Here is a 6787-nt window from a genome sequence, read left to right as displayed (position 1 = left end):
TTTTATAAAAGTCACATTCACTTTCTAGATCTGCGTTGTTCTAGTTGGCGCCAATTGTTTTGACGCTCTATATAGAATCAGGCCCATGGGTTATGGAATACTAGCATTTAATTATGCACCTAACTGCTTACAATTAGATGTGAATATTTATGCAAGCCATTGAGCTGGCATAAGTTCTTGTGCCTAAAGTTTTGTTTGTAAATGCAGACTTACACTAGTATTCTGTAAGGGCAGTTGTGCATATCACTGCTGTACTAGAATTCATGCTTAGCTTGCGTGTACCTACATTTCAGCAAAGTTTTGAGAATGTACCCATTAATGTATAGACTAGATCTTCTCTACCCAGTCCTCGGGAGACACTAGGACAGTCAGATTTTCAGGATACCAACATAAACACACTCGAGGAACGGGCTGCGAAATGGCAAATGAGGTTGAACGTGGATAAGTGCAAGGTGATGCATGTCAGTAACAAAAATCATATGCACGAATACAGGATGTTAGGTGCTATACTTGGAGAGAGCCCCCAGGAAAGAGACTTGGGAGTACTTGTAGACAAGTCAATGAAATCGTCTGTGCAGTGGCGGTGAAAAGGGCAAACAGAATGCTAGGAATGATTAAGAAGGGGATCACAAACAGATCTGAGAAGGTTATCATGCTGTACCAGGCCCTGGTACGAATACTGCGTCCAACACTGGTCACCGTACATGAAAAAGAACATAGTACTACTCGAAAGGGTCCAGAGAAGAGCAACAAAAATGGTTAAGGAACTGGAGGAGTTGCCGTACAATAAGAGGCTAGAGAAACTGGGCCTTTTCTCCCTTGAAAAGAGGAGACTGAGAGGGAACATGATCGAAACATTGAAGATATTGAAGGGAATTGACTTAGTAGAGAAAGAGAGATTGTTCACCTTCTCCAAGGTGAAGAGAACGAGAGGGCACTCGCTAAAATTAAAAGGGGATAGATTCCGTAAAAATATAAGGAAGTTCTTCACCTAGAGAGTGGTAGAAATCTGGAATGCTCTTCCAGAGGCTGTTATAGGGGAAAGCACCCTTAAGGGATTCAAGAAAAGGTTAGATAAGTTCCCGCTGGACCAGAACATACTCAGGTAAGGCTAGATTCAAATAGAGTACTGGTCTTTGACCTAAGGGCCGCCGCGTGAGCAGACTGCTGGGCACGATGGACCACTGGTCTGACCCAGCAGCAGCAAGTCTTATGTTCTTATGAGAAAGATTTGTCTACAATGGGCACTGCATACAAATTTATCTTATGCACATCCTGAAAACTAGACTGGCTTGGTGTGGCCTGAGGATTGAGTTGAGAACCTGTGGTGTATACAAACCCTAACTATTCAGCCATGGCACATTTGATAATCTGGAATAATGGGAATCAGGATCCATTGGAAAGCCTGAAATGTGTACTACTGCCATGGTGGCTGGCATGGACCGACCACTTTTAGGTGGTCATGTTGAGGCTTTTGTCAGTAGCTGGTGAGTGCTACCACTGCATTCTGTATGCAGCATTCACAAGGTAGTGGAACACACTTTTGTCTCACGCACACACACGTGCAGTTATTGCTCCATCACCCTCTCTCACTTTCACACACACACACACTGAGTAGCTGTCTCTCTTACACACAGAATAACTAACTCACCGTGTCTGTCGGAACACAGTCATTCTTTAACATACGCTTTCTCCCTCTTAGAGAGTCGCTTACATACACATGAATCAGATTTCAGGTATATTTATATGTTTTGTATGAATGATTTTTAACTCGTATTTGAGAGGCAGTACCACTAGTGAAATATCTTGCAAAGCTTAGATGCCCTTTCTGTTTTCATCCTCCTTTGAAAAGTGAAGCTGTATCTGATCAGTTCTTGGAGATTTGTACTGTGGTGTTTATTCATCTGTCTGTTCTTAACAAACTGCAGTTAGCTTTGCCAAGGTCTGTTTTGTTCTTGGAGGCCCTTCTGCCTGTCCTGAACTGTTGGTGCTAGGATAAAGAAACAGAAAAAGCTTTGCTTAGCTTAGCTTAGCCAAGGTCCGTTGTGTTCTGTGAGCCCCTGCTGCCTGTCCTGTATTATTGGTGCCAGGATAAAAAACAGAAGGGGCCTCAACACCTGACTGGCTGTGAGATTGTTAGTTCAGGTCCAGTAAGTCCTGCACCAGTTAGTGCATAGAGATGCTGCTTTGTAGGAGTTTTTACAGAGTTGTACTCTGGTCCTCAACATTTTTGAATAGTTCTTCATGTCAGACCAGTGGTTTTCAACCCAGTCCTTGGGACACACCTAACCAATCAGGTTTTTGGAATATTCATAATGCAAATGTATGAGATAAACGTGCACGTGCTAGCTCCATTGTATGTAAATCTATCTCATGCATATGCATTGTGGATATTCTGAAAACCTGTCTGGCTGGGTGTAACCTGAGAACTGGATTGAGACCCACTGGTCTAGAGCCTTGGTCTTCATTAACAGTCCTCAAGGGCCACCAACACTTTGTTTTCAGGATATCCCTAATAATTATGCACAAAAGAGATCTGCATACTATGCAAATTTCTCTCAAGCATATTTCTTAGAGATATCCTGAAAACCTAGTCCATTAGTGGCTCTTGTGGACTAAGAGTGAAGACCAAGCCTCTAGCACCTTTTAAAATTGTGAGAGTTTTTAAAGAACCAACCAAAACTACAGTACATAAACTTTTAAGAGCTACAGATTGTTGGCTTTTCCAAGATTTCTCAGTGGGCCAGCCTGATGTCTCAGGTGGCAAGTCCAATGTATTGCTTCAATCACCAAGTCAGGTCTTTTCCTCTGTGAGTCAGCTAAGGTTGGGGATGCTGCAGAGGCTGCTTGCCAATAATGATCCAATGCAATTAAGGGCCGCTTTCAGTAAATGGTACCAGGAAAAAAATCAGTGCTCAGCAGTATCAATGATCAAAAACCTCCATCCTATCCTAAATTGCTTATCATTAATATCATCGCCAGCAGGAGTGATGCCCATTCTACTACAGGCCTACAGAGACTATGACGTTTACGGAGGCCTAGGTCCACCTAAGGCTACTTCCAGGCCAAGCCATGCCTAGCCTTGGACGAACTTAGTCGGCCTTGTGTGCCTCCCTAGGCTCTTGGAGATGTCTCCAACGTAAGTGGCCTGCCTCGGGAGCTTTTTGGAAAACGTGCATTCCGATTGGCTGGTTAGTACTGCAAAACAATAAAGAAATAACAAGCAGATCAGAAAGACACCATGGGCTTGCAGAAGAACTGAAGGAGGCAGCAGAGACCGTGGCGAAGGAGGAAGAGTTGAAAAGCTGGGATTGACATCTTCTGCAATATGCTCCCAAGCATAGATGGACAACCCTATGGTTGTTCAGCATACCATCCCTATTTCACCGGAATGCGTTACTGGATACAGTATTCTGATTCCACCATATTACAAAGATCCCAGTTCTTTTGATAAACTGAACCTATATAATACAGAACAGCAGGAAACTGGTGCGTCAAAAGAAAGAAAGAAAAAAATCTCACCATCACAGTAATTGAAAACAAGTAGTGTGAAACAGTACACAAGGAGGAATTACCATAAATACTGTCATCCTTATTTTTTATTTTTGTCTTGATTGATTGGATTGTGACAACTCCGCCCCCAACAGCCCTTGCTGAACAGTCCGCTGCCTCCAATCTGCCTGCCTGGCTTAAGTCTCCATGTACAAATTCCATTGTGAACTGTTCAGTTACTTGATTGCATTATCAAGGCTCCTACCCGATTAGCCACCGCCAAGCTCCTCCGCTGGAATTTGTCCAGTTACTAGACTCTACCCATTGCTAAGGCTCTTTCTACACTTAAAAAAAAAAAAAAAATTTTAATTATAATAACATAATCACTACCTTAACCAGCCCCCCTGATATCCTCCTGTTTCAAACTTTCACTCTGAGATTAATAGGTCCCCTGCTCACCCTGAGCTGCCTCCTTTAATCCACCCCTCTGCTTGGAGATTTCATTTAAGCCAACCAAAAAAGCCCACCATGAAGCCACCCCTTTGGGTCCTTCTCCTCCTACTCTTCTCATCTCTCAACACCTCCCTCTGCCTGAAACCTCCCTCTCCCAACCTGCTCGACTCCCCAAATAGTCACAATATTGGCCCTGGCACCAGAATTCCCACCCTGACGCGCCCCAGGAATCACCCCACCAGAAACCCCCCCCGCAAAGTCAATCCCACCTCTCTAAAGCCTGTCCCCCATGCTAACCTCCCCTGCCATGCCTCTAACTCTCTCACCCCTGTCCCGACCCTTTACTGCAACGCCAGATCCGCATGCAATAAGACTCAAATTCTGAAGGACCTCCTCGAAGACCTTGACCCTGGATTCCTGTGCATCACAGAATCATGGATCTCAAAAGACGACCTCTTCACACAAAACGAACTCTGCTCCCATGGCTACCAAGGCCTCTTCTCACCCAGAATCAATCGTAAAGGAGGTGGCCTGGCTCTCCTCTACAAATCCTTCTTTGATGTCCAGCTCCTCGAAAGAGGCTGCCACGCTTCATTAGAATATATGCTAGCCTCAGTCAATGACGAGCTCCGCCCTCACCCACTGGGCATCCTGTTATTATACCGTCCACCTATCCCTTGGTCCAATTCCTCTGACCTCGTCTTTGAGACCATAACTAACGCCTTTCTCAAATTCCAAAGATTACTAATCATCGGAGACGTTAATCTCCACCTTGACGACACCACCAGCAAGGACACGATAGAATTCAATGACTTCCTCACCTCCTTAGGTTTCTCCCCCCCCCCACATCCGCTCCTACCCATGAAAAGGGGCACACCCTAGACTTCATCCAGTTCCTCGACCTCACCGCTTATAAAACGTCTGCCGAAGACACCCGTTGGGAACACGTCCCATGGTCAGACCATCTCCTAGGGGCCTTCTGCCTCCCCATCTTCATGTCTCATCTTGGATCCCCTCCCCGATCCCCCAATTCTATTACCTTCCGGAAAAAAATCTCGAGCGATCTGTTCTGGACCAAATTCCTCAACCACCTCCCCTCCATTCCCAAGCTTGCAGACTCTGAAAACAATTGGCACAACTGGATCGCCCTCTCCAAGTCTACCTACCACTCCCTCGCCCCCCAAACCACTAAATCCATCACCTATCCCCATAAAGCCCCTTGGTACCTTCCACTCCACAGAGACCTGAAACAAAAATGTCGAGCCTTAGAGCGAAAATGGAAAAAATCCAAATCCCCATCTGACAGACAGGCCTGGAGAGTCAATATCAAGCTCTACAACTCAATATTAAAAAAAGCAAGGAAGAACTTCTATGGAGACAAGATCTCCAAATCCAACAACCAGAATAGCACATTGTTCAACATTTGGCGCTCCCTAACCACTAAAAATGACTCCACCCTTCTCCCCTCATCTCCTTCAGCCGAGGTCTTGGCAAAATTCTTCAATGATAAGATCTCTATCTTAAGGCGCTCCTTCCCGCCCGCAGTCTCCTACAACTCTCTGGTGCCCCCTGAACCCAACCCCACCCTAGCTGCTCTCAACCCCATCCCTGCCGACAGATCCTGGACTGCCTTCGAGCTCATATCTGATTCTCAGACCCTTAAACTCTGCCTCAAGTTAAAATCATGCAATTGCATCCTGGACCCATTTCCTTGCTATCTATTTGAGAAAATCCCCACACAGGCCATCACATCTCTTACCAAACTCATAAATTCTGCCCTATTATCAGGCCTATTCTCCACTGAAATGGGACACATCGCACTGACCCCTTTACTGAAAAAAGCTGACCTAGACCCCTCCATACCATCCAGCTATCGTCCAATAGCAAATATCCCTCTCCTCACCAAGCTGCTCGAGTCCATCATATCTACCCAGCTCTCTTCCTACTTAGAAAGATTCTCTATCCTCCTACCTTACCAATATGGCTTCAGATCCAACTTCTGCACCGAATCCCTATTGGCTTCTCTAATCTCTAAGGTTCAGCAACTGCATTCTCGTAACAAGTTTGCTGTTCTCCTACAATTCGACCTCTCCGCAGCTTTTGACGTTGTCCACCACGACATTCTAATTTTCCAACTCTCCGAGATAGGCATTAGCTCCATAGTTCTTGATTGGTTCTCCAAATTCTTGCGCTCCCGCTCTTACATGGTTAACATGAGCGGCACCTCATCCTCCCCCTGGACCCCGACTTGTGGTGTCCCACAAGGTTCACCCCTCTCCCCAATCCTCTTTAACATTTACATGTCCTCCCTGAAACTACTCCAACTATCCCCCCTTGAAACTCTTTACACTTATGCTGATGACATCCTCGTCCTCCTTGAGACCAACTCAAACCTCACTAACCTCTCTACGAACATATCCTCATGCATAACGAACCTCCAATCCTGGGCATTCACAATGCAAATGAAACTGAACGAGTCCAAAACAAAACTCCTTTGGCTCGGCCAAAAATTAGTCCATTTACCCTCCTCCATCCCATTGTCCTCTGGCTCCTCATTACAGCTCGAGTTCTCAAGCAAAGTCCTGGGTGTCACCTTAGACTCTTCTCTATCCTTCAACGACCATCTCCAATCCTTGGTAAAAAAATGCTTCTTTAGCCTTCACATGCTAAGGAAAGCCAGACCTTATTTTCACCAAAAACACTTCGCAGTCCTAGTACAATCCATCATCCTCTCCAGATTGGACTATTGCAATTCTATCTACCTCAGCCTAACCAAGAAAAGCCTCCACAGACTTCAGCGGATTCAGAACGCCGCAGCTAAGCTTATTTTCGCGAAAGGCAA

The sequence above is a fragment of the Geotrypetes seraphini genome, chromosome 1, assembly GCF_902459505.1.
Source record: "Geotrypetes seraphini chromosome 1, aGeoSer1.1, whole genome shotgun sequence".
Lineage (NCBI taxonomy): Eukaryota > Metazoa > Chordata > Amphibia > Gymnophiona > Dermophiidae > Geotrypetes > Geotrypetes seraphini.
The sequence above is the reverse complement of the archived record's forward strand: the minus strand, read 5'-3'. Positions refer to the sequence as shown.